The 25,054-nt window shown below is 37.8% G+C and overlaps 1 long non-coding RNA gene across 1 annotated transcript; it reads right to left on the bottom strand.

Moving 5' to 3' along the window:
• Nucleotides 1-17,066: 17,066 nt before the first annotated feature.
• On the bottom strand, nt 17,067-21,288 carry LOC118806448. The gene is made up of 3 exons (XR_005007118.1): nt 21,168-21,288; nt 20,427-20,465; nt 17,067-17,588 (listed from the first exon to the last, which is right to left on the bottom strand). It is a non-coding gene; the product is annotated as an uncharacterized LOC118806448 (long non-coding RNA).
• Nucleotides 21,289-25,054: the final 3,766 nt, after the last annotated feature.

The following is a 25,054-nucleotide window of genomic DNA, read 5'->3' as shown; positions in this document are numbered from 1 at the left end:
CTACGGCTGGCCTTTGGGATCAAAACACGTGGGAATCCCGGTGTTAACATGTTAAGACATCCGGTTGTAGCCAAGATGTTGCTGTGCCGTCCCCCTTTGTTCCGTCACACTAATACCGGAAGTACGGTACAGCGGCCCGAATGTCGGTGTTACACCGAATTCTGTGACCGTCGAGTTCTGTAACCTTCGAGGGCGCTATTCTGCAGTTTCTGTTCACATGCACGAGCGTTTTACGCAGACTGCGTAAGCTACGCCGACGCGCTTTCGTTTCTCGTTCTGCTGCTTTTAGGAAGTCCAACGATGAGAAATGCGTGTAATTACATTTCATATTGTCTATTAATCACATATATATTCTTGGACACAAATCACAAATTTTATACATCTGTAAACGTCATATGAGGAAAGACAGACAATGTCTACGCCAGACAATAGGAAGCTTTTTTTCTTGAAAAGGTAAAACGCCAGGCACAATAAAACATTATGTTAAAAATGAACACACACACACACACACACACACACACACACACACATACAATAAAAGCATTGAGTAACAGTCAGAATGATAAGTTTCATTTTGTCCATGAAGCAAGATACCTCCATAAATAGAGGTAAAGCTGTGAGAAGAATTCTCTCACCCCTCGCGCCTGTTCGTGCTTAACAGATAAGGTGTACCATTTGAGGCTATTCTTAATCTTAAAAGATTCTTCTTCTTCTTATTATTATTATTATTATTATTGTTATTATTATTATTATATTCAGTCACTTGAAAAAAATAGTTAAATAGACTAGTTAAAGTCCAACCAAATCTTTTCAGGTGACCTAGCATCCCTTCATCTTTTCAGCAAAAAAAAAGCTTTCATGACTGGAGTGGACAGATATCATTTCATATATTTTTCCATTGCATTGTTAATTTTGAACCTGATTCATTTCAGACTTAAAAGTGGTGCGCAACAGTTTTAGAATAATAAGCCTAAATGGTTCTTCAGTTAAAAGTAGAATCCTTAAGGCCCAGTCCTAAAAATTCAAAATAGAACTCTTTAGGATGATTTGGGACAGATGAATTATTGTAACAGGGTTCTGACCTTTTTAGGGGCTATAAACTGTTTTTCTATGATAGCAACTTAAGAGTGGACAGCACCTTTTTCTTAGTATGTTATTGACCATTCTGTTATTTACACTTCTTTTTTCTTAGTATGCTGAGAAAATTCTGGCAGGGGAGCCTCTGGCTTTTTCCAGTTCAGCCTCAGCTGTTCATAAATACATTGCCACAGGTGTATAAAATCCCAAAAGTATTTGAGCATGATACTGTAATAGGACGCAACCATTGCAACAAAACTGCACCGGGAGCTTCATGGCATGGGTTTCCATGGCTGAGCAGCTGCACGCAAGCCCTGCATCACCAAGCACAATTCCAAGCGCTGAAAGGAGTGGTATAAAGCATGCCACAACTGGACTCTGGAGCAAGGGAAATGTATTCTGTGGAGTGACGAATCATGCTTCTGTATCTGGCAGTCTGATAGACTGAAGACTGTTACCTGCATTGTGCCAACTGTAAAGTTTGGTGGGGTAATAATGCTATGGGGTTGTTTTTCAGGGGTTGGCCTTGGCCTCTTGTGAAGGGAAAACTTTATGCTTCAGCATACCAAGACATTGTGGACAATTGTATGCTTCCAACTTTGTAGGAACTTTGGGCCCCAGTGGTCCATAAAGGTCCATAGAGGCATCTCTGGGTGAGTTTGGTGTGGAAGAACTTGACTGGCAGAGAGCCCTGACATCAATCCCATCAAACACCTTTGGGATGAACTAGAATAGAGATTGTGAGCCAGGTCCTCTGGATGAATGGGCAAAAATTCCACAGACACACTCCAAAATCTTGTAGAAAGCTTCCTAGAAGAGTGGAAGCTGTTATAGCTGCAAAGAGGGGCAAACTCCATATTAATGCCTATGGATTTCAAATGGGATGGCATAAAAGCTCCTCTAGATGTCAGTATCTTAATACTTTTATTATATTATTATTATATTATATCATTATACATTATTAATATAATGTATGTTGCTTCATAATTTTGTATCTTATATGATGACATAAGCCTTATTAATGATGACACATCAAAATCTGCAATTAATGCCGTATTTTAATCAGATGATCCCAAAGAGCTACTACTGTGGAAAAGAAAATGTGGACAATGAAAAAAGCAAACATGCGAAAAAGAGGAAAGGACAAGACAGCACTACTGTCTGGGTAAAAAGTTCTGTTAAGAATATCCTTTGTTCTGGTCCTAATCTGTGTAAGAAATTTAGGACAAATCTTTGAGAGCACATAGGACACATACTATATTTTACATGAACATTCACTCTGAACATCTATAATGTTGTAAATATACATGTGATCTTTATTACAGATCCAGTGTGACAATTGTACACGGTGGTACCACATAACGTGTGTGGGAAAGCCTGACACAAAGAAGCCCTACAGCTGCCTTACGTGCAAATAAGCTTTGATGTATAAGGCATGAGGACAATATTATTTCAAAGCACCCTTTACTGTGTAGCAAAGGGATCACTCCCTAAACAGTGTTTTAAAAAGATAACACAAGATCAATGCAATTTATATTTTTAATTACTTTTGTAAATTACTTTAAGTTTATTATTCTTGGTTGTTAAACAAAGTAAATACTGTTAATGTTTGCATGATGACATTTTGGTCCCAGTCTATTAGGCTTGTTTATAATGGACACTGTGTGATTCATGCCATATGACTTTAAAAGTTAATAAGTATTTTAAGTTAGTGTCTCACTATTTTTAGTGGAGATGCATTTGAGTATTCTGATGGCCCCCTTATCAGTGTGTCTTTGTACATTCTAGCGAATAATGCTTTTTTTAAAAAGATGAAGGGATGCTAGGTCACCTGAAAAAGATTTGGTTGGACTTTGAAGGTTGAACTACGGAACTTTACGGAAATTCAGTGCAGTCACATATTCTGACAGTGGCTGTCACATTTGGTGAACCCTATGCCAAGGCCAATCTGTCCACTCCAGTCATGAAGGCTTTTTTTTGGCTGAAAAGATGAAGGGATGCTAGGTGAATTAAGCCCGATTAAGAGTAGCCTCAAATGGTACACCTTATCTGTTTAGCACGAACAGGCGCGAGGGGTGAGAGAATTCTTCTCACAGCTTTACCTCTATTTATGGAAGTATCTTGCTTCATGGACAAAATGAAACTTATCATTCTGACTGTTACTCAATGCTTTTATTGTGTGTGTGTGTGTGTGTGTGTGTGTGTGTTCATTTTTAACATAATGTTTTATTGTGCCTGGCGTTTTACCTTTTCAAGCAAAAAAGCTTGCTATTTGCTCTCTTTCCTCATATGACGTTTACAGATGTATAAAATGTGTAATGAAACATTTGTGTCCAAGAATATATATGCGATTAACAGACAATATGAAATGTAATTACACGCTTTTGGACTTCCTAAAAGCAGTAGAACCAGAAACGAAAGCGCGTCCGCGTAGCTTACGCAGTCTGTGTAAAACGCTCGTGCATGTGAACAGAAACTGCGACATAGCGCCGTCGACGGTCACAGAATTCGGTGTAACACCTGTACACACAGCACAACAGTGGCTTATGCGCCGGTACACACAGCAGGACAGCGGCTCGAGTGCCGGTACACACAGCAAAAGAGTGGCTTATGCTGCCTTCAAGTCGTGTATAGGTAATACTTTACAATACTGTTCCGTAGTTAATAACTAACTAATCAGGAACTAAGCAGGAACGAATGAGTTGTGCTGCATTAACGCTTAAGTAACTACTCTTAACTACCAAGGACTACTAGTTAACTACACAGTAGGTAATAATGAACTAATGATTAGTGTTGTTCACTATTAACTAAACAATAACTACTGAGTCTCACAGAGAATTGCTTAGTAAGTATGGTTCCTTAGAATAATTGCTCAATAGCTGAGTCTTACAAGGTTCCTGGTGAACTGCTAACTGATGTAGTGTATTCCAACACTTCTAACAGTAGTGAAATACACTACACAGTGTGCAGTCTCTACAATATAATGGATTATATCCTGCACTTCTATTCACAGAAACAGGTATCCTCAGAGAAGGCTGGGAGCATCACACCACACTGTACTGATTGATGTCCCTCATGTGTTTGTTTTGATCAGAAACCTTAAAAGGCTAATGCACATCTTCATATTTGGCAGTGTGAACCAATTTGCACATCAGCCTACAAATGGGACAACTGCTAAAATACTATAGGATTCAGTAGACCAGTCTGCTTAGCTCTCATCTTTAGAAAGGAAAACACAATTTTTTTCTGCAGGAGCACATGTGCCAGTGTTTCTACTGAACAGTAGTTCTCTTTTAAAGTCCTCCTTTGAAGTGAAACACATGGTAACTCATCATTAATGAACTAGGAGATAATGATGATCAGGAAAAGTATAAAGTGAAACACATAGTAACTCATTATTAATGAACTAGGATTTAATGATAAGGAACAGTATTATAAAGTGAAATGCATAGTAACTCATCATTCATGAACTAGGAATTAATGAAAATTATGAACAGTATTATAAAGTGACATACATTAAAAAATAAAAACCCTAAAGAAATGATGTACTGCAGTACAAAAAATATTAATAAAGAAATTTTGAAAAAAGTAAGAGTAAATAAGTATTTAGTCCTTTTTTATTTGTGAACAGTCCAAATGTGAAAACATCCCTGAGTTAGCTAGCTGTATCATTGAATATAATAGACTCAAACAAAATGAAATCAAAATCCGTCATTACTACTGAAGGAGAAAGTCTGAGAGCTGAGACTGATCACAGTATGTTCTGCTAGTACATTACTTACACATCTTTCTGCTTCATATCTGAGGCACAAAGTTTTACTGTCTATTAGCACTCATAACAGAACAAGAAGACCGAACCTACTTAGCTGAGATTAGTTTGCAAGTCAGCTAACTGTGTCTCTACATTAGTGCTGCACTCTGAATAAAACTGAGTCTGAATCAAAAGTCTTACATTAGCGGCCCAGGGGTCTGCCATGAGTCTGATTCACTCATTATACATCAGGTGATACAGCAAGTCAGAATTAAAATATGAACAGAATTATCAAACTAATCTACTGAGAACACAGGATTAACTGCTCTCCTTTACCAGCACTTGCAAAAACCTCACTGGCGCTCAGAGTCTTGTACAACTCTACTGTTAAATGTAAGTTTATTTAATTCAATAGAACTCTAAAATGTTTATTATTTTGAATGTCAAACTTTCTATATATTAATACTCCTACAAAAAAGAGTGATGAGACCAAGACAAGATTTACTGAGAATTTTTTTTAGAATTCAAAAATAAAAAGAGTAGAAAAAACACTGAAACCACTAAAAAGGTTCCTTATCATACATTATACATTATAAATAGATGAATATTATGTTCATAACGTATTTTGTAAAACTAAACATTAAATAATATATAGACTGAAAATATTGTGAAATATTATTATATTGTAATATTAGTCCAATTCTGCATTATAACTTTGACGGTAGATTATTCCCTGCCCCTTCTTCTCTAAAATCTATTTGGAATCACTACCTAAGGTCAACTAAATATAAACCATAATAAATAGAAAATACAGGGTCCTAAAGTGAAATTGTTTGTGGGCCAAGTGTCAGGTGGTCCAAAAAGTCCTGGTAGAAAAAAATGAAGGTAAAAAACATTCTGTATTTTTCATCCAAGTACTTCAAATATGCACTCATTTAAGTGCATCTTGGTCAGTGCATATTAGTAAGTCTTCTATCACCACAATCCACTACTACTACTGATGATAATGATGATAATGATTATTATTATTATTATTACTATTATTATTACTGTAGTAGTAGTAGTAGTAGTATAAATATATAGAGATTTTGGCATATAAAATAATAAACATTTTAGTGTTCTGTTTAATTAAATAAACTTACATTTAACAGTAGAATTGCACGGGACTCTTATTATGATAGCATTGACGTTTCTGTTAAGCACAAACTAACACAAAAGGCTAATGTAGAGACACAATTAGCTGACTTGCTAACTAATCTGAGCTAAGTAGGTTCGGTCTTCTTGTACAATGTCTATTTTACTGTGTTGTTTCAGAATTATAAGCACATTTTAGTGCTTTATTAAACCTAAAGCTGCTGCTGATGCTCTGTTATGAGTGCATGCTAGCTAGCTAGTTATTTTAACATGAGTTAAGCTAATAGGCAGTAAAACTTTGTGCCTCAGATATGAAACAGAAAGATGCGTATTTAATGTACTAGCAGAACATACTGTGATCACTCTCAGCTCTCAGACTTTCTCCTTCAGTAGTAATGACAGATTTTGATTTCATTTTGTCTGGGTGTTCAATGATATAGCTAGCTAACTCAGGGATGTTTTCACATTTGTTCACAAAAAAGGTCTCAATAAACAATTTATTTACTCTTACTTTTTTCAAAATTTCTTTATTAATATTTTTTGTACTGCAGTACATCATTTCTTTATGGGATTTTATTTCTAATGTATGTCACTTTATAATACTGTTCATAATTTTCATTAATTCCTAGTTCATTAATGATAAGTTACTATGCATTTCACTTTATACTTTTCCAGATCATCATTAACTCCTAGTTCATTAATAATGAATTACCATGTGTTTCACTTTATAATACTGTTCCAGATCATTATTAACTCCTAGTTAATTAATAATGAGTTACCATGTGTTTCACTTAATAATACTGTTCCTAATCATCATTAACTCCTAATGAAGACCACAGTAACAACATGTTCATTAATAATGAGTTACCATGTGTTTCACTTTATAATACTGTTCCTAATCATCATTAACTCCTAATGAAGACCACAGTAACAACATGTTCATTAATAATGAGTTACCATGTGTTTCACTTTATATTGTTCCTGATCATCAACTCCTAGTTCATTAATAATGAGTTACCATATGTTTCACTTTATATTGTTTCTGATCATCGTTAGCTCCTAATGAAGAACAGCAAGTGAATTTGAAGGCAGGACACATACACAGTCAGATATTTCCGTGAGCCCTCTCCTCAACTGACCTTGCCCTCAAGAGGACTTTAAAGAAGAACTACTGTTCAGAAGAAACACTGGCACACATGCTCCTGCAGAAAACAATGGTGTTTTCTTTTCTAAAAATGAGGGGTAAGCAGACTGGTCTACTGAATACTGTGGTATGTTAGCAGTTGTCCCATTTGTAGGCTGATGTGCAAATTGGTTCACACTGCCAAATTTGAAGTGTATGGCCTTTTCAGGTTTCTGATCAGAACAAACACATGAGGGACATCAGTCAGTACAGTGTGGTGTGATGCCGCAAGCCTTCTCTGAGGATACCCGTTTCTGTGAATAGAAATGGAGGATATTATCCATTATATTGTAGAGACTACATACTGTGTAGTGTATTTCACTACTGTTAGAAGTGTTGGAATACACTACATCAGTTAGCAGTTCACCAGGAACCTTGTAAGACTCAGCTGTTGAGCAATTAATGTTGAATTGATCTGTAATTTTTGAGTAGTTATTCTAAGAAACTATAGTTGCTAAGTAATTCTCTGTGAGATTCAGTAGTTATTGTTTAGTTAATACTGAACTACCCTAACAATTAGTGCACTATTACCTACTGAGTAGTTAACTAGTAGTCCTTAGTAGTTAAGAGTAGTTACTTAAGCGTTAATGCAGCACTGCCCATTTGTTCCTGATTAGTTAGTTATTAAGTACGAAACAGTATTGTAAAGTGTTACCTGTGTATATCGTGTCGTATTTACCAGATGGATGCACATGAATGGCACCACAATGTCGTATTTACTCGTGGGAAACTCAGATTTTTCAATGAGCCTCGAGTTCCCGAGTTGGGGGCGTGTCAACAAAAAAACAATAATAGCTGTTGATAAACCTGCCATATTTCAGTTATTTATCAGCCACAACAATAACACTGCAGGCTGAAACCACCCACACATGGAAATACATACATATGTATATGTATGTATACGTATATATAATATAAGGAAACAATAAGTAAAACTGGATTTTCCAAACTCAGTAAACAGCCAGCACCCGCAACATAATTAAATCTTTTAAGAGAGGGCCTGCATTCAAAGACAACAACAAAGTAATGTAAGGAGGTAAAATAACAGTAAGGTCCTTATTAAAAAAAATATGTCTACCACACCTTACAGAGAGAGAGGGCTACCTAACCTTAACATACAGCTCACAATGATGAGTATTATGATTGTTATAGTCCAAGAGAGAAAGGTCAGTTGCCTCAATAAGCATCCGTCTACAATGCAGAGGGAAGCATGTTTTATTCCTATAAAAGAAGCCTATTTTTTCCCTTAATCTGCTCACAAGATATAGTTATATGATATTTAAAGGATATCTTCTCATCAGTCCATATTCCAAATTACTTATATGCTGTGACTCAATATTTGTACCACTTTTGGTAGAGATGTTGAGCTTATCATATTCAATGTTTCTGGCTCTGGAAAATTTCATGCATTTAGTTTTTTCTGCATTAAGAACTAATTTATGGTTATTAACTTCTAAATAATTAAATCAGTGCTATAAGAATTTAGCAGCATATACAGTATATGCAGAATGGTACAAGACTGTATCTTCAGCATAAAAATGTACATTACATCCAGTTACAGAAGAAACAATATCATCAATGTAAATTGTAAAACTGGTCCCAAAATTGAGTCTTGTCGGACACTTAGTAATCTGCACAAATTCAGATTTAAAATTTCCCAGTCACACACGACTGTCTGTCCATGAGGTAACTCTGAAACCATTTATAGGCAATTTGATCAAATCCACTGCTAAGAAGTCTTTTCAAAAGTAATGAGTGATCCACTGTATGGAATGCTTTTGAAAGATCAATAAAAAGAGCTGCACAAGGCTTCTTTTTATCTTAAGATGAAACAATGTAAGTTAAAACCAGATTGTTGTATGATCAGGAAAGAATGTGCTGAGATGAATGATTTAGGCTGATTATTTTCTATAGATTCTAGCATTTTTGGCCAAGCATGGTAATTTGGAGATAGACCTATAATTGTTGAGTTCAGATGCTCCATCCCCTTTATGTAGAGGGGTTACATAACTTTAAAAAGTTAGCAAACTTTAAAAGAGAGGGATCAAGTTTATCCTTGCCAACCAGTTTCACTGAATTCACTGTTAGTAATGCATTAACCACGCCAATAGAGAAGAGCTACTATAAAGTGAAGCGAGGCCTTGGCATTACCTGGACATCTGGATAAGTAATGGACAAAGCTCCATAAACTTCATAAAATAAGTTGCCAGCTGATGCAAAATGATTATTAAAAACTACAGAAATCTCATTCTGATCTCATATTGAACACCTACCAGCTGTAGCAAGAGGGGGACCGTGAAGGAAAACCTACAGAATTCACTGTATTGCAGAGTTTTGCTGGATATGAATGTAATTTTGGAAATAAAAACAGATAACATTTTTGTTACATGTTTACATTGTCACAACCTCCTAGTATCATAAGCTCCATTTTAATCAATATGAGTTTTTTATAACAAATGTAGTTCATTGGTGCACAGAAATAGATCTGTGTGTAATTAGGTGATTTAATTATTTACCATATAATAGTAAATATGCTTTCATGTTAATCAGTTTCCATCACTATTTGTCTGTTAATCTATCAATAAATAGGTCTATCAGTGAGAAAACTGTGGTTTAATGACAATAATTCACTCAAGGAATGTTATTACGCAATACTGGTGCTAGTGTGATGTTGTCATGCCGCAAGTTTTTACCCCACTCTCAACTGCTTGTTAGCTATAACTACAGCTAACTTTATATTAACTTGATGAGCCAGCTATTTTAATAAACGCCACAGATAGTCAGAGTGTGAACGAGCTAAAGAGCTAAAATTAACCTTTGACAATACGATTTTTCATTTTAAAAAAATTTGAACTGATTGGTCTAAGCCTCAAGTTCTATTGTAAAGTTTAATAAAACAGTGTGTTGCCAGAACCCAGAGAGGACAGGATAAGAAAGAAGCTGAAGGAGACTGACAGGGCTGAAGGAGCAGGTCTGATCAGGTGCCTGTCCATAGTCTGTGTATTTGAATGAAATTTTAGGGGCTCTAGTTTGTCTAAGAGAGAGGAGAGAGAGCACTGCTGGAACCAGTACCTTTGGTGGATCTGTGTCTGCTGGAAGTTGATAGACCTCATTTAACTTATTAGATCTGTGTCTTATACTAACAATAAACAGCCATATTTTGATGGTCACCTATTGCTTCTCTAAACAATCATCATAAACCTTAAATGGGGCAGCAGTTAAATGTGCCAAGATGTTTGATAAACGAAGAGCGGTGGCTGAAAGACTGCTTATAGGGGAGTGTGAGGCCCACCACACATATTCAAGTTCAGAGGTCATTTAAGAATATCTTTTACAAAGTGAGCTTAAGATGTGGATATATTGTTCTGCTATCACCTCATCTGCTAATATGTTACATGAACTGAGGAGGGCTGCAGAATTAAGCAAGCTAAAAGTTATTGTTAATGCTAACTAACATTATATTTCCAAACAATTTCCTCCATATACTGTTTATACCAGCTGGAAAACATGAACCAGCTCACTGTGTCACATATATACCAGCACATCTTGTAATATAAATTTTTAAAATGGAAAGCAGAACTTTTATGTTGTGTAAAATTGACCCCCTATATGAATTATTTCTGCAACTCACTAAGACCACCCAGACATCATAAACCTCAGAAGACACATGTAGGTTCACTAGCTAGTGTTTTGGAGGGTGAATAAAATGGCTATATTTGTGTGGTAGACTTTGTGACCTCTGGTTTCTCTCACCACCACCGTGAATAAACTTGAGTCAGTAAGTTTCTCTAGAATAGAGCATTTCAAATCAGAGCATTCTGAATGACTTTGTTTACATGTCACAACGATTGAAATATGCATGAGTTTTTAAAATAGATATAGATCCTCTTTAAGGCTGTTACCATATGCAGAAAAAGTAACAGGATATAAAACTTATACCGTATTAAGGGCACTATGTTTCCAGAGCAGTGTCTTCATACATCTGTATGATAATCAGTTTGACCGAACATCAGGGAAGTTAAAACAGTAATTTGAGTCTCACCAGTCACTCTGCACAAGATTTCTGTTGAGATTCTCTGTGAAACAAAATACACACAGCAGACAAATTCAGCAAACCAATAAATAACACTTTTACCACAAAGCAACTTACTACTTAGCCTTGGGAAAATTCTACTCAGTGTGGATCAACATAGCTCCTTCCAGATTTACTGTGCACAAGGACCTGTGATACCCTGGTGTAAACTTTACACTGTAGTGTAGTCTTATTTTTAGACCAAATGGTGTTTGATTTGTTCTACTTGCCTTGTATACCTTCAGAATATTTGTGTTGTGTGCTGAAATATTCTCCTCTGTAGTAGACAGGCATGGAACGTTGGAGTGGTTGCTAAGCAACAACGGCAGCACCTTAACAAGACAAGTGAGCTGACCTAGCTAGCTAGCTTTCTAGCTAATGAATTTAGTGTTAGCCTTAGCTAGAAAGGTGCACTAAGCTCAAGTCCAACTAAGCTGGATATGTGTGTAGAGCTCAAGTCAAACTAAGCAGTTAAGTTACTCGTTACTCCTCACTTTTTAAATGTAGTTTGACCCGTAAAGCAGGTCCCATTCAACTTGCAGTTTGCTCTTGTTGGTTACAAGTCTTCCTTTTTGTGGGCAGTCAATTTCTATTTTGAATTTCTTAACATTTAGTCTGTAGCCATTTATATTTATGAATGTAAAACTGCATAGATATTGAACAAGTTTTAAACAAAACAAAAGGCCGTCATAACGTTTCTGCTACATATCCTTTTCAGATGCATTTTTTCTATCTTCTCACTTCAACCATAAATCAAGTCAAAGTTTATTTACTTTTTATACGACAGTTAGTTCTGGCCACGCAAGTTGCCTGGTTGAGAAGCGTTCTAACGTCTCAGTGGAGTGATGCAGTGTCTGTGTTTTTCACAGACACTGTATCACTCCCCTGAAACGCCGTTGCTAAGCAACAACTTTGACAGCTGTAGGAGACGCTCAAGTCATTTGAACGTTTCAGCCGATTTGGTCAGACTCTGAAGATGAGACTACACTAAATTCCGAAACTGTCAGTCGGTCTTCGTGGTGATTGGCCAATTTGAAGGCTGTCAAATACCTGCTGAAATCTGATTGGCCAATGGCGTACATGTTTTTTCAAATATGACATCAGTCTCGTAGATCCTGATCCAGTACAGCACATTGTAGCACCGTGCCAATTTTCATGTCAATCGGACAACCTTCAGTTGCATGACACTTTTTTGCTTATTATAGCACCACCTAGCGATGCAGTTCCACCGAACTCTGTCGATCATCTATGACTTGAAGGGAAAGACTGAATAAAATATTCCTGATTAGTAATCAATAAACTAAACATTGGCTGACTAGAGACTCCTCCTATTAAGGTATTATAGGGAAGCAGACTATGGACTGTGCAGCAGACTCTCTAACGGGGAAAGAGTTTCTGGGCCTACAGAAGGGAGCTGTGCCAGACGACAGTTTAAGTTATAGCTGAGGTACACTCTTGTACGTATATGGAGGGTTGTGTGAGATGGCCCTATGGAGAGTTGCGCAAGAGGGCCCTGTAAAGAGACATCAATCTGGTAAGAGTCAGACCAGAGACCAAAAGACCACTTGAGTAACTCCACTTGAGTAGAAGTACAAAAGTATTTGCCTTCAAATGTACTTAAGTATCAAAAATAAAAGTACTAAAAGATTAATTATGACTCTAATGTCCTATTATCATTTTTGTAACAAGACTCTTGCTTCATTAACTCATTTTAGGTAAAAATACTCTAGTGTCACTCTCTCAATCTTTTAATAGAACATCATTAATTAGTATTATTTAATTAGTAACTATTTCCATTAGGTAGAACCAAGTGGCTATGAAATAACTTTGCAAACAAGTAAAGTTTCAGTTTAAGATATATTTGCAACTTAGTTACACATTTAAGTTTAATAAAAACGTGCTTTCAACACAGGTTCACAAATGTGTTTTTTTTTACTACATTGCATCTGTAGGTCTCTGTTCATAAACATAAACTAGGAAAAACAGCTATAAAATTAAATAGTGTTTGTATAAATTCAGAAAAAAGACACAAGCCAGTCACAACTGCATATGTGTACATATTTCTATATTGTGGACTATTTACACAAAGTTAGGTTAGTTCCATCATTTATGTTGGCATAGGCACTCCCAAAATTTCACGCTGCTGCACTGACGTTGAACCGTACGCTTGCACTGGGTAGCTATGTCTAACGGGTCAAAACAAGTTTAAAACAAAGTGCGCGCTGTACCCTGATTGGTGTGCTTTCTTCGCGCTTCTTTCGTTTTGACATTACGTTTTATACACATATAAGCCAAAAAGAACGACAGATTTCTCATAACGTAGTGGAGTACAAAGTAAGATATTTGACTTTGAAATGTAGTGGAGTGAAGGTAAAAAGTCGCCCAAAATGGAAATACTTAAGTACTTAAAAAACTTAAGTACAGTAATGACTTACATTTACTTAGTTTCTGTCCACCACTGGGAATAAAAATGGGATATTTTGAGATGTTCTTTGCATTGTGGTTGACTGTTTAAAGAATCCGAGGATGCGAACCAAAGAAATGACCGAATAAAGTGACCTTTTTACGGCGAGCTCAAACACATTCTGGGTGATGAGCCCAGCTGTCAGTCAGTGAAGCTTCATGATCGCTCCTGTGACGCTGACGAAGATGAAACTGAAAGCTCCAAGAGCAACTGGTGTTCGTTCATAGTCATGATTGTTTACCTCTGGATGAACGTGACGCGTTGTTCTTTTGCGCATGCAGGTTGGTTTAGCAGCTGATCTGTTCAGACTAATGTCGCATATAGGTCACATTTAAAAGATAATGTAAACAGTCAAAAAAAAAAAAAAAAAATTCGGATTTGGGCCACTTTTACCTGCTATGTGAATATAGCCTTAGCTTACATGTCTCAGACTGGACGTGGCGGAGTCACGTGACCCCTTTTTAAGGGGACAGTACATGAACACACAGAGTGGGGAAACGATTAACAGAATTAAAAAAAAAAAAATCGAGATAACCGACATGGGCAAGATGTTTCTCATGGACGCTCATTGTCCATTTTATCAGCTCCACTTACTATATAGGTGCACTTTGTAGTTCTACAATTACAGACTGTAGTCCATCTGTTTCTCTGCATACTTTGTTAGCCCCCTTTTACCCTGTTCTTCAGTGGTCAGGACCCCCATGGACCCTCACAGAGCAGGTACTATTTGGGTGGTGGATCATTTTCAGCACTGCAGTAACACTGATGTGGTGGTGGTGTGTTAGCGTGTGTTGCGCTGGTCTGAGTGGATCAGACACAGCAGTGCTGCTGGAGTTTTTCCATTCACTGTCCACTCTATAAGACACTCCTACCTTGACAGTCCACTTTGTAGATGTAAAGAGACGATAGCTCATCTGCTGCTGCACAGTTTGTGTTGGTCATCCTCTAGTCGTTCATCAGTGGTTCACATGACGCTGCCCACAGGACGCTGTTGGCTGGATATTTTTGGTTGGTAGACTATTCTCAGTCCAGCAGTGACACTGAGGTGTTTAAAAACTCTTAAAAATCTGTCTGATCCACTCATACCAGCACAACACACACTAACACACCACCACATCAGTGTTACTGCAGTGCTGAGAATGATCCACCACCCAAGTAATACCGGCTCTGTGAGGGTCCATGGGGGTCCTGACCACTGAAGAACAGGGTAAAAGGGGGCTAACAAAGATTGCAGAGAAACAGATGGACTACAGTCTGTAATTGTAGAACTACAAAGTGCACCTTTATAGTAAGTGGAGCTGATAAAATGGACAATAAGCATAGAAACAAGGAGGTGATCATAATGCTATGCCTGATCGAACTTAGCAAGATTGAGGACTGCATAAAAGACATAAAAGACTGGACGTGGAGTAACTTTCTCCTACTAAATTCTGCTTCTTGGTCCGAAAGCTGATAGAAACAAACTATCTAATTTAACACTTAATGGTTTCTCAGTTGCGTCACGTTCATCTGTAAAAAACCTTGGTGTCACGATAGATCCCGACCTGTCCTTCGATGCACATATAACGAATATTACTAGAATAGTCTTCCTGAATCTCCGCAATTTTGCTAAATTAAGAAATGCATTGTCTCTACAGGATGCAGAAAAGCTAGTTCATGCTCAAGGCTACATTACTGTAGACTGTAGACAGCCCTGCTGTCTGAATGTTCCAGCAAAAGCCTTAACAAGCTTCAGTTAGTCCAGAACACTGCAGCCAGAGTCCTCACAAGAACCAGAAAGTTTGACCATATCAGCCCAGTTTTATCAAAACTACACTGATTGCCAATAAAATTTTGCATTGATTACAAAATTCTTTTACCAACATATAAAGCTCTCAACAGACTCGCCCCTCAGTCAGTACCTGCACTGTAAACCCGAACAAGTTCAACTAACTCAAATTTTTTGAGGAAACTGATTACCTCAAAATATTTTAGAGGACAAACTCTATTCTTTAAAGTGAACAAAAACGTAAATATTTTATATATACCAACTTTATAAACCTGATTACACTATACTTAAAATTTATTGTTCTCTTAACTGTATTTATTTAATTTCTTTTCATGTAAAAAAAATGTGTACCGTGTACATAATCTTTTAATGTTTTCCTACTTTTAATGTTTAACTACATTAATTACATTTAACATAACTCAAAACATTGTGAACTTTTAAGTTTGATATACTCAATTTAAAATATTGGATATACATTAAAAAATGTGTCTTAGTTTACTTAATATTTTAATTTAATATTCTTAAATATTTTGACTAGAAAATACTAAAATAAGTCTAATACCTTACTTAAAACATTTAAGGAAACTAATTACCTCAAAGTAATTAAGTTAACAAAACTCAAACATATACCATCACAAAATGTAAAAAAATTAAAAAGAAACAGAAATCTGTCAAAATTAGCATTTTATTGCAACTATTCTAGAACATGTCCATAATTCTCTAACAGGATACAAGCTTGTAAAACCGTGTGTACATTTACTGTACCCATTAAACAAAAATGTATTTTAAAGAGTATGTAAACATGCTTAAACAAGCTTTCAATGAGGTGCAGTAAAACCTTTCACTGAAGTTAAAATACATCAACAGAAAGCACACATTTTAGTACTTTAAACAAAGAAAGAAAAGTGCAAAACCTGCGAAAAGAGGGGGAAAACCTCTTTACACAAGCCCAAAAAAGGTGCTTTAGTGCTCAAGTAAAATTCTGTGTACATGTCTCTGTACCAGTTTAACAATAACAAAACACTTTGAATAGCTTAGACTTTACACATTTATCAGAAAATGATATGCAACTTAAATTATATGCAACTTAAACTGTCAATGATATTTGGAATGTCACAAAGTGACTTGACACCAAAACTTTGTAATTATTGTTTTAAGAAACATTTCCTCATTGTCTTCTAAGTTTTGTGTGCAAATGGGAAACAATATATGGTAAATACGAAAAAACATATTTGGCAACTTACATTCCAAGTCCTTAAAAACCTAGAGTCATCTTCACGTAGATACACAGCGAGGGCTCAAAGGGCAGCAGTACGTCGGTGGTTAACATCACATTGCTCCTGAACATCACATTGCTTAGCAGAATTAGATAAGGTACAGAAAGGAATAGAAAGAAGCCATTTCTTTATCACTAGGGTACGCCTTGAAAGTGTGCATAGTTTTGGCCATGTTTTCCAAGATGTCATGCTTTTGTGCTCTTGTTAATTTCAAAGTCTTCCCAGTATTCTGATATGCTGTATTGCCAGCTTCAAGGATGTACTCAACATCATAGGAAAAGAGAGGTACTGGAAATACATCAGGCCAGGTCTGCACACGTGCCAGGGCATGGGGGAGTAAATCTGTGTCTGAAGTTCCAGTTGAGCTAGTATCACTCTCTGATCTGAAAACCTTCTCTACAGCCTTTTGTGGCAGTTCTGTAATGTCTGAAAGAATGCAGAGCTGTCCTCCAAAGTCAGAGTCTTCATATTGTAAGTTGAAGTCAAAATCAAGATGAGGTTTAAATTTCTCTCGCATTATGGTGATTAGCTCTTGCACTGATGTGGGGCATGTTGGAAGCAACATCTTGTGAGCAATATCTGTGACTACGAAGACTCTTAATAACAATCTGTCAGACTCCGCCATGTAATGAAAACAAAGAAAATTAAATATTTTACTATGACCATATACTTTAGCTAATGTACATATTCCACACATTCTAAAATATTTAATGAATTGAATATTACCTTGTTCTTGTGTGAACGATTGCTCTTCTCATAAAATAAATAAAATGTTCAGTTTCAAGTTCAAGTAGAGGAAGACATACCTTGTCAATGTATCAGTAGAAATCTCTTTGGGGTCAACAGTAACTGGCCTCCTATGCTATAAGCAGAAACAGGATATATGTCATTCAAGTCTGACACAGTGGAAACAGTTAGTTCGCCTGGAATCAGGTTATACGCCCTTAGATGTTCCACATAATTAGACTTGTGCTGTCTGCTGAGAAAGGCCACATTATTATTTTCAAGTAGGATATCTTCAATCTTACGAAACTGAGGCAATCTCGCTTCTACACTTGCAGAAACAAACATCCCAGCACAAACATCAGTACCATCAATGGTAACTTGTGATGTCCTGTATATAGAATTACTGTCAGTCTTTTGTTGAATGTAATGCTTTGCCACTTCGGGTAATGTCAAAACCAATACAGAAGTCACAACTGATGCTTGCTGATGTGGTCTAAAAAATGCTGGTGCGCTAAGATGGTAAGCCATCATATACTGGTGTCTGACACCTAGTGTCTTGAGCACATTTTTGAAGTTTTGAGTGTCATGTACAACATGCTTAAAAAAACTGTGTTTTCCCTCAAATCGCATGGTCCATAAGTGAACCAGAGGACCAAAACATCTGATCAACTCTGGGTAATGTTCGATGTAATGATGTTTTGGCCTGAGCCTAAACTGGGGGAAAACTTCAAGAAGCATCTGTCTGTGGTCCCTAATTTTAGTGTGTAAATACTGAATTGTTTCTTCAGTAAATGTTGGGGACAACACTAACTCCACAATGTCTTTTAATTCCATTAACACTGCCCAGGCACCATCACCCTCTGGAATTACATTGCCTACTATTAAGGGAAGTAGCCTCAGTAATGCAGCATTTTCATGCCCGTTGCCTCCTATTGTCATTTTCAAAGCATATGCTTTCACGATTGGCTTTGGTTTATTGACTTTGTCTGTATGTTGATATGGAAATGACACAATTCTTTGATTCAAATAGTCGAGTGAAATGTTTAAGACAAATCATTTCCTGAATACATAAAGCCAACTCTACTGGCACAAACCCCTCCGGTAGGTCGTGAAGATTATCAGGAGGGAAACCAGTGATGGGATGAAAATGCTTCAACCTTTGTCTTAACAAACAGTCTCCAGTCACGCCAAATTGATTGTCACTTGCTCCCTGTGTGACGTTTTGGACATTCAGGTCATGGCTTGCTTTGGTTCTTAAAACAAAATTACCTTCAGAAACTTCCTGAGACTGAAACAAGTCTCAACTAGCCAGGCAGAACCTGCACACATATTCTGATCTGAAAGACTGGACAAAGCCTGCTAATCCGTGAGTTGCTAGATTATCTGCAGCAACACAAAGGACAGTGCCTTGGACAGACTGACCAAGAGACTCAATAAACACACCCTCCTGCTCCAGTGTTCTAATGTCATGCACCAAAGGACCAAGGACTCTTTCATAACCAAAACTCTGAAGATCGGGTACTTTACATAACACTGCCAGCTGTATTACATGCAAAGCAGACCGATATTTGCTTGGCAAGTCTGCGAGAACCCAGTATACTGACAGAAGATTGTGTATTTTCCTTGAAGTACCTAAAGGATTTGCTACTTCTATCTCGTCAATATATAAAATCAACATCATTTTTAGCTCATGTGATGCTGACAGCAACTCATTTTCTTGAAAGTACAAACCATCTCGATGACTTGTGTAGTGGTCGGGCTGAGAACAGCATGCTTCTTGAATTTTATCATGTACATCAGTATGTCTGAACAGCTCCTGACTCATAGGAAGTATAGGGACATACACTGCAGTGTGTCCAGACTCTATGATATACTGAAAAAGCATGACCACAGGATAGTTTCTTTCTATAAATGATTTTCTTCTCTTATTGGAGGATAATTCTCCACCTACAGTTGTTGCACTGACAAATATATTACTGTTTAAGACAACACTAACAACCTCATCAAGAACTGCATCACTTACAGTAGCGCAATGTTTCTGTAACACCTCACTTCTATTTTGTTTCAGAAGAGGTCTAGACAACAGAAAGATTTGTCTCAAATGCTCCACTATCTCCTGTGCTGCTAGATCAGAAACATGAAGAATAGCCTGCATCTTTAAAAAAAGAGAAGCTAAATTGTGACATAAATGCACAGTTAATTGGTTGCTGTCACATTGCCCATTGTCAACATCTGAGTTTTCATTCTCAGGTTGACTCAAACCCTCACACAGATCTACATTTTCATCGAAAGATTCAGCAGCATTTAGGCCAAGACTGTCTTCATCAGCATAGACATCATTAAAGAATTCTGGACCAGCACAGGCACCATGTATTCTGCTTTTGTGAGCATTAAAGGATGAGTACACATTAGTACTATAAGCACAATTCTTATATGGACATGCTACCATTTCATGGGTTCTTAAATGCCCTCCTAAATGTGCAAAAAGTTTCTTCTCAGAAAAAGGTTGCTTGAACCCACTCAAACAACATTTATACACCACCTGCACTCATTGTCTTCCTTGACTTGCCCCTACTTTTTCTGTCTCTTTGTGAAACTTGACACATGAATTTTTAGTGCATCGACTGATTGAAATGTGCAAATACATGTTTCATAAAGACATAGCAAAGGGCTGACTTTTGAAAAATGGCTATGTTGCAAACGATAATGCCCAAGTGACTGTCCATGAGTATCAGAGGAGGCATTATTGCACAACCTGCATTTCCAATCCACTAGTCAATAAGTATGTACAAGTACAAGCCAACTTTTGAAAATGTAGGGCAGGTATGGGATATTTATGACAACTTCAGTATTTCCAAAACACCTTCAGTTACTAAACATAGCCTTAACAACACTGTCTAAAGTTGTCTTCAGAAATGAATGAAGGGAATTTTTTTCTAATTGGAAAATGGCATTTACATAAATCAAGACTTACCTATGCAGTGCTCTTTTAGGAACTGACCATATGTTCTGTCTTCAGTGTACCGTCGTATTCATGCACACAAAAATACAAATCAATCACTTTTTGACAATGCAAATATGATCTATGATGACAATCATACAACAGTCACTGTCTGAGTATCACAATATTGTTTGCAATTAATAAAAAATAAAAATGCACCTATGAACTGTATTCACATCATCTGCGCTCTTATCACCAATCACTTACGCCTGCAAGCTAATAATAATAAAAAAAAAAATACTGTTACATAAAATGCACGCTGTTATTCAAGTTTAAGTTCAACATAATGCGCCAAAGATTTAAAATTTGGATTCCATAACACTTCCCTCGCGCCAGTGTTCTTAGACTGTAAATGAACTACCTTTTCTAAACATCTTGTTCTATTTTGCCGACATTCACTATTATTGCAGAGTGGAAATTTACATTTAAGCACAGCCAAAGCTTCACTTAATACTCTCAAGGAATACTCTCTCTTAATACTCTCTAGGAAAATGTTTTACACCCCTAACGTGCTCACGTTCAGTAAAGTTAAGAAAAGTTCAAATTACCGTGAAGTTGCTCTTTTTAGGCTGTAAATGAACGTGTGGATAAAATAAACTCTGCCCGCCTCCTGAAAACATTAGCAGCTAGCACCAACAACACTTAACTGCACTCAGGCTGAAAAACTACAGCAGCGTTGTATTTGCTTCGAAAATGGACTGAAACAAAACTTACCAAATTAAGGTTCCAAGCAGCAGAAGCAAGCAGAATAAAGTAGTTGTCCTCTCCGACTGTCCTCTCCGACTGTTTTGAACCGATGTCCGCGCGCGCAATTAAAAACGGAGAGGGGGTTCAGTCCCAAAGTGGCATCTGGCAGCAGGGAGTGGCAACTCCGCCGTCCGGAAATGGCACATACTGGCATGTGCCACTTAGCAAATGGCACCTCACACCGTCAACTGGTAACGAGTGGCACATGCCGCTCATGCCACTCGGTTAGTGGCACCCACCAGCGGCACCTGCCACACAGAAACGGCGTGTGCCTCTCAAAACAGGCACATACCAGCAGCTCCTGTGAGTAAAGCAAAGACTCTGGACAGCGGCTACTCGGCTGGGCTAACTAGCAAAGTCATGCAGGAATGTTGACCTAAAGACTCTGTACAGATAGTCTGTCATTTTGGGCTTTTGTTGTGACACGGAGAGCTGAAGGAAGCAGCTCGTGTTACAGATGTACTCGAACTAATTACTGAATTCATTGTGGTGTTATTCATGCTAAATCTAATGTATAGACTATTAAACAGGACAAGAGGAACGCAGGCTTGTGTTCTTGTTTTTATTTATTATTTGTTCAGGAGTGGCACTAGCCATTTACTGAGGGTAAAGGCACTGGCATGTGCCGCTCAGGAGTGGCACTAGCAATTTACTGTTGACCAGCGTTTTGCTGGGTGGTGGGGGAGATAAGTATATTTACATCATGTTACCAAGTGCTAAGTTTTGAAAATAGTGCCTCATGCTGTTCATAAGGGGGTCAGTAGTGGAAACTATCACAAAACGTGACAAAAAATTGATTGATTGCCCTCTTGACCTATATTCATCCATACTGTCAAGAGCTCTCAACGTTACATCAGTTAAAGTGGGGATAACTTAATGTTTTAAACACACAGGGGTTTATACTGAACTGTCACAGGGGTGGTACCCTCAAGGTACATCTTGAGTACCTTTTATTTGGAGAGCGTAATCTATTGCAACTATATTGACTGAACATACCCAGTCTTGTCTCCATGCTTTTTTTTTTATTTTATTGTTCTGTTTTAGATTATGCAAATGAACAAATATATAACCTTTACCTGGGAAAAGCATATTTAAGGTACACATTTGGTTAAATTTACATTGTACATTAAAACATGTACCAGTACAGTTCCTTTTATTTTACATTGCACGTGCTTTAAGATTACTCACATAATTAAAACTTTAAATACCCCATATACCATGAGAACAACATTGTACAATACTTGCAAATGTGGCGAGGTAGCTTTGTAACTGTAAATGTTATACTCAGGAACTCCGAAATTAGTAACAGGAACACATTTCACAAGAATTACTGAATACAGTTATTGACCAATATTGCTTACGTTTGAGATCAAACTTTCAACTGGGGCATTTACCTGTGTGATGCAGGCTAATCGAGAACTATTTTCAAACCTTGGAACTTTGTCCACTGTGTGATAAGTAGCTAGTACTGCTACTGATTGCCACTCCTGAATGGCACATGCCAATGGCTTTCGCCTCAGTAAATGGCTAGGGCCACTCCTGAGTGGCACATGCCAGTGCCTTTAACCTCAGTAAATGGCTAGTGCCACTCCTGAAAAAATAATAAATAACGTTAAAACCAAGAACACAAGCCTGCGTTCCTCTTGTCCTGTTTAATAAATACGCTGATAAATAGTCTATACATACTTTAGATTTAGCATGAATAACACCACAATGAATTCAGTAATTAGTTCGAGTAACACGAGCTGCTTTCTTCAGCTCTCCGTGCCACAACAAAAGCCCAAAATGACAGACTATCTGAGTCTTTAGGTCGACATTCCTCCATGACTTTTCCCAGGTTCTGATGGCCGATGGTGGAGCTATGATGTGCTGCTAGTCAGCCCAGCCGAGTAGCCGCTGTCCAGAGTCTTTGCTTTACTCACAGGAGCTGTTGGTATGTGCCTGTTTTGAGAGGCACACGCCGTTTCTGTGTGGCAGGTGCCACTGGCGAGTGCCACTAACCGAGTGGCATGAGCCACTCGTTACCAGTTGTCGGTGTCAGGTGCCATTCGCTAAGTGGCACATGCCAGTACGTGCCATTTCCGGACAGCGGAGTTGCCACTTCCTGCTGCCAGATGCTACTTTGGGGCTGAACCCCTGCAGCTCATAATTCACCGCAAGTGCAAGCTGCATTCAGAGCGTTACAACAAGGGGCACTATAACGACAGCCAAGCCTGACTTGTACCGCTAGCGTGCTTTCTCAACTGCCATAGCAGACGAGCAATTGAGTCTCGTGCAAAGACGGCTTACATAAACATAAAAAATATGATACATGATTGCCTTTCCATTCCAGCAGAAGAGGTAAAGCAGCTCACTCTCCTTGTCCACGTTTAGCTGTTGAGGCTGTTGGAATGACAATAGATCCTTCTCTGACTTGTCCTTTATCGCCCGCTGCAGGACTGAGTGTTTTAACCGCCACAGCAATGTAAGAATGCATGGTGAGTTTGTGCAGAAGTACAGAGCGTGTGCAGTGCAGAAACGTATTCAACACAAGGCCAGAAACATATTCAACACAAGTACGCAAATGCCAACACACAGCCAATGCTATGCAAACACACGGTTGTGCTCAGCAAACTCAACGCAACATGAGTTCTTACGTTGCCATGGTGGTTAAAACACTCAGGAGGGCAATAGAGGACGAATCATACCGTGTGTAAACAGGATAGGGTTAAACATGTCAACAGTAGAGGAGCGTGTGTTGCTTTACCTGTTGCATAGGCGAATGTGGGGTATGCGTCCTCTGAATTGCTCTCGGTGAAATGATGGAGAGTATGTTTCTCTTGTTCAGCCCATGCATGGATCAGCACTTCCAGTATTTCAGAATGGCAGCAGCAAAATGTGACGATCTTCTGCACTATGTTTGTCCTTACATTGACTAAGAGAAAACTACTGTTCTGTGAGTGCATCAGAGCGCTTAGCAGTTACCATCCATTACCCGGCAAAGGGTATGAGCCACTGTGCCCTGTCTGCAAATAAGCTAGGATCAGCAACTGTATGCCAGATATCTTCAGATGTATGTCAGGTCTGAGATGCCTTAGCAGGGGATTTTGCAGCTGTGAACGGCCGATTAAGTTCAACTTTAGCCCTAGAGGCTCCTCTCAGGTAGTAGCTGTACGTGCGCGGGAGCCATGACTGCCGTTATTGAAAGTGCTGGTGAAGGACAGGTGTTGTGCCAAATTCCCGTAAACGTGTGGACGTTACGGACTGCACTCGGGATTTCTTAGGTTATTTCTGTGTGTAAATAACGCTTTATCTTTAATTTTCCGTCACAGCAAACAACACAACAGGATCTAAAACCAAACAAAGACTCTCACCGTGATGGTTTAGTTGTTGTTGCAGTACCTGAGAACTGGGACTGAATGCCTTTCAGTCATAACGATAAGTATTACAACATATTAAACACAGCTTTAAACCTCTGTCTGGAGCAATAAATTTAACATCTGATGACCTGACGTTGCAGTATTAGCTGACTTTTTTTCTTGTCATTATTCAGCAACCAGATTTTCATTGCTTTCATCTCTAGGTAAATAATTATCAAAAACATTTTGAGTTTTCTACTCAGGGTCATGTGGATTAATCACCAAATTCCTGCATATGTGGCATTGTTAGCTTGGTTAGCTATAACTCATCAGTCATTGATCAAATCATGTTCAAACTTTGAGTATTTATACAAATTGAGATTCTAATGGAGTATGCCAAGTTTGGTCCAGATTGGCCTTTGGGGGTGCTTCAGCACTCAAAAACACTGAAAAATCAATAAAAATGCTATTACAATGTTATTACAAGGCCCACATATAAACAAATGGTCCACTAAG

The sequence above is a fragment of the Colossoma macropomum genome, unplaced genomic scaffold, assembly GCF_904425465.1.
Source record: "Colossoma macropomum unplaced genomic scaffold, Colossoma_macropomum, whole genome shotgun sequence".
In the NCBI taxonomy this organism is placed as follows: domain Eukaryota; kingdom Metazoa; phylum Chordata; class Actinopteri; order Characiformes; family Serrasalmidae; genus Colossoma; species Colossoma macropomum.
The sequence above is the reverse complement of the archived record's forward strand: the minus strand, read 5'-3'. Positions and strand labels throughout refer to the sequence as shown.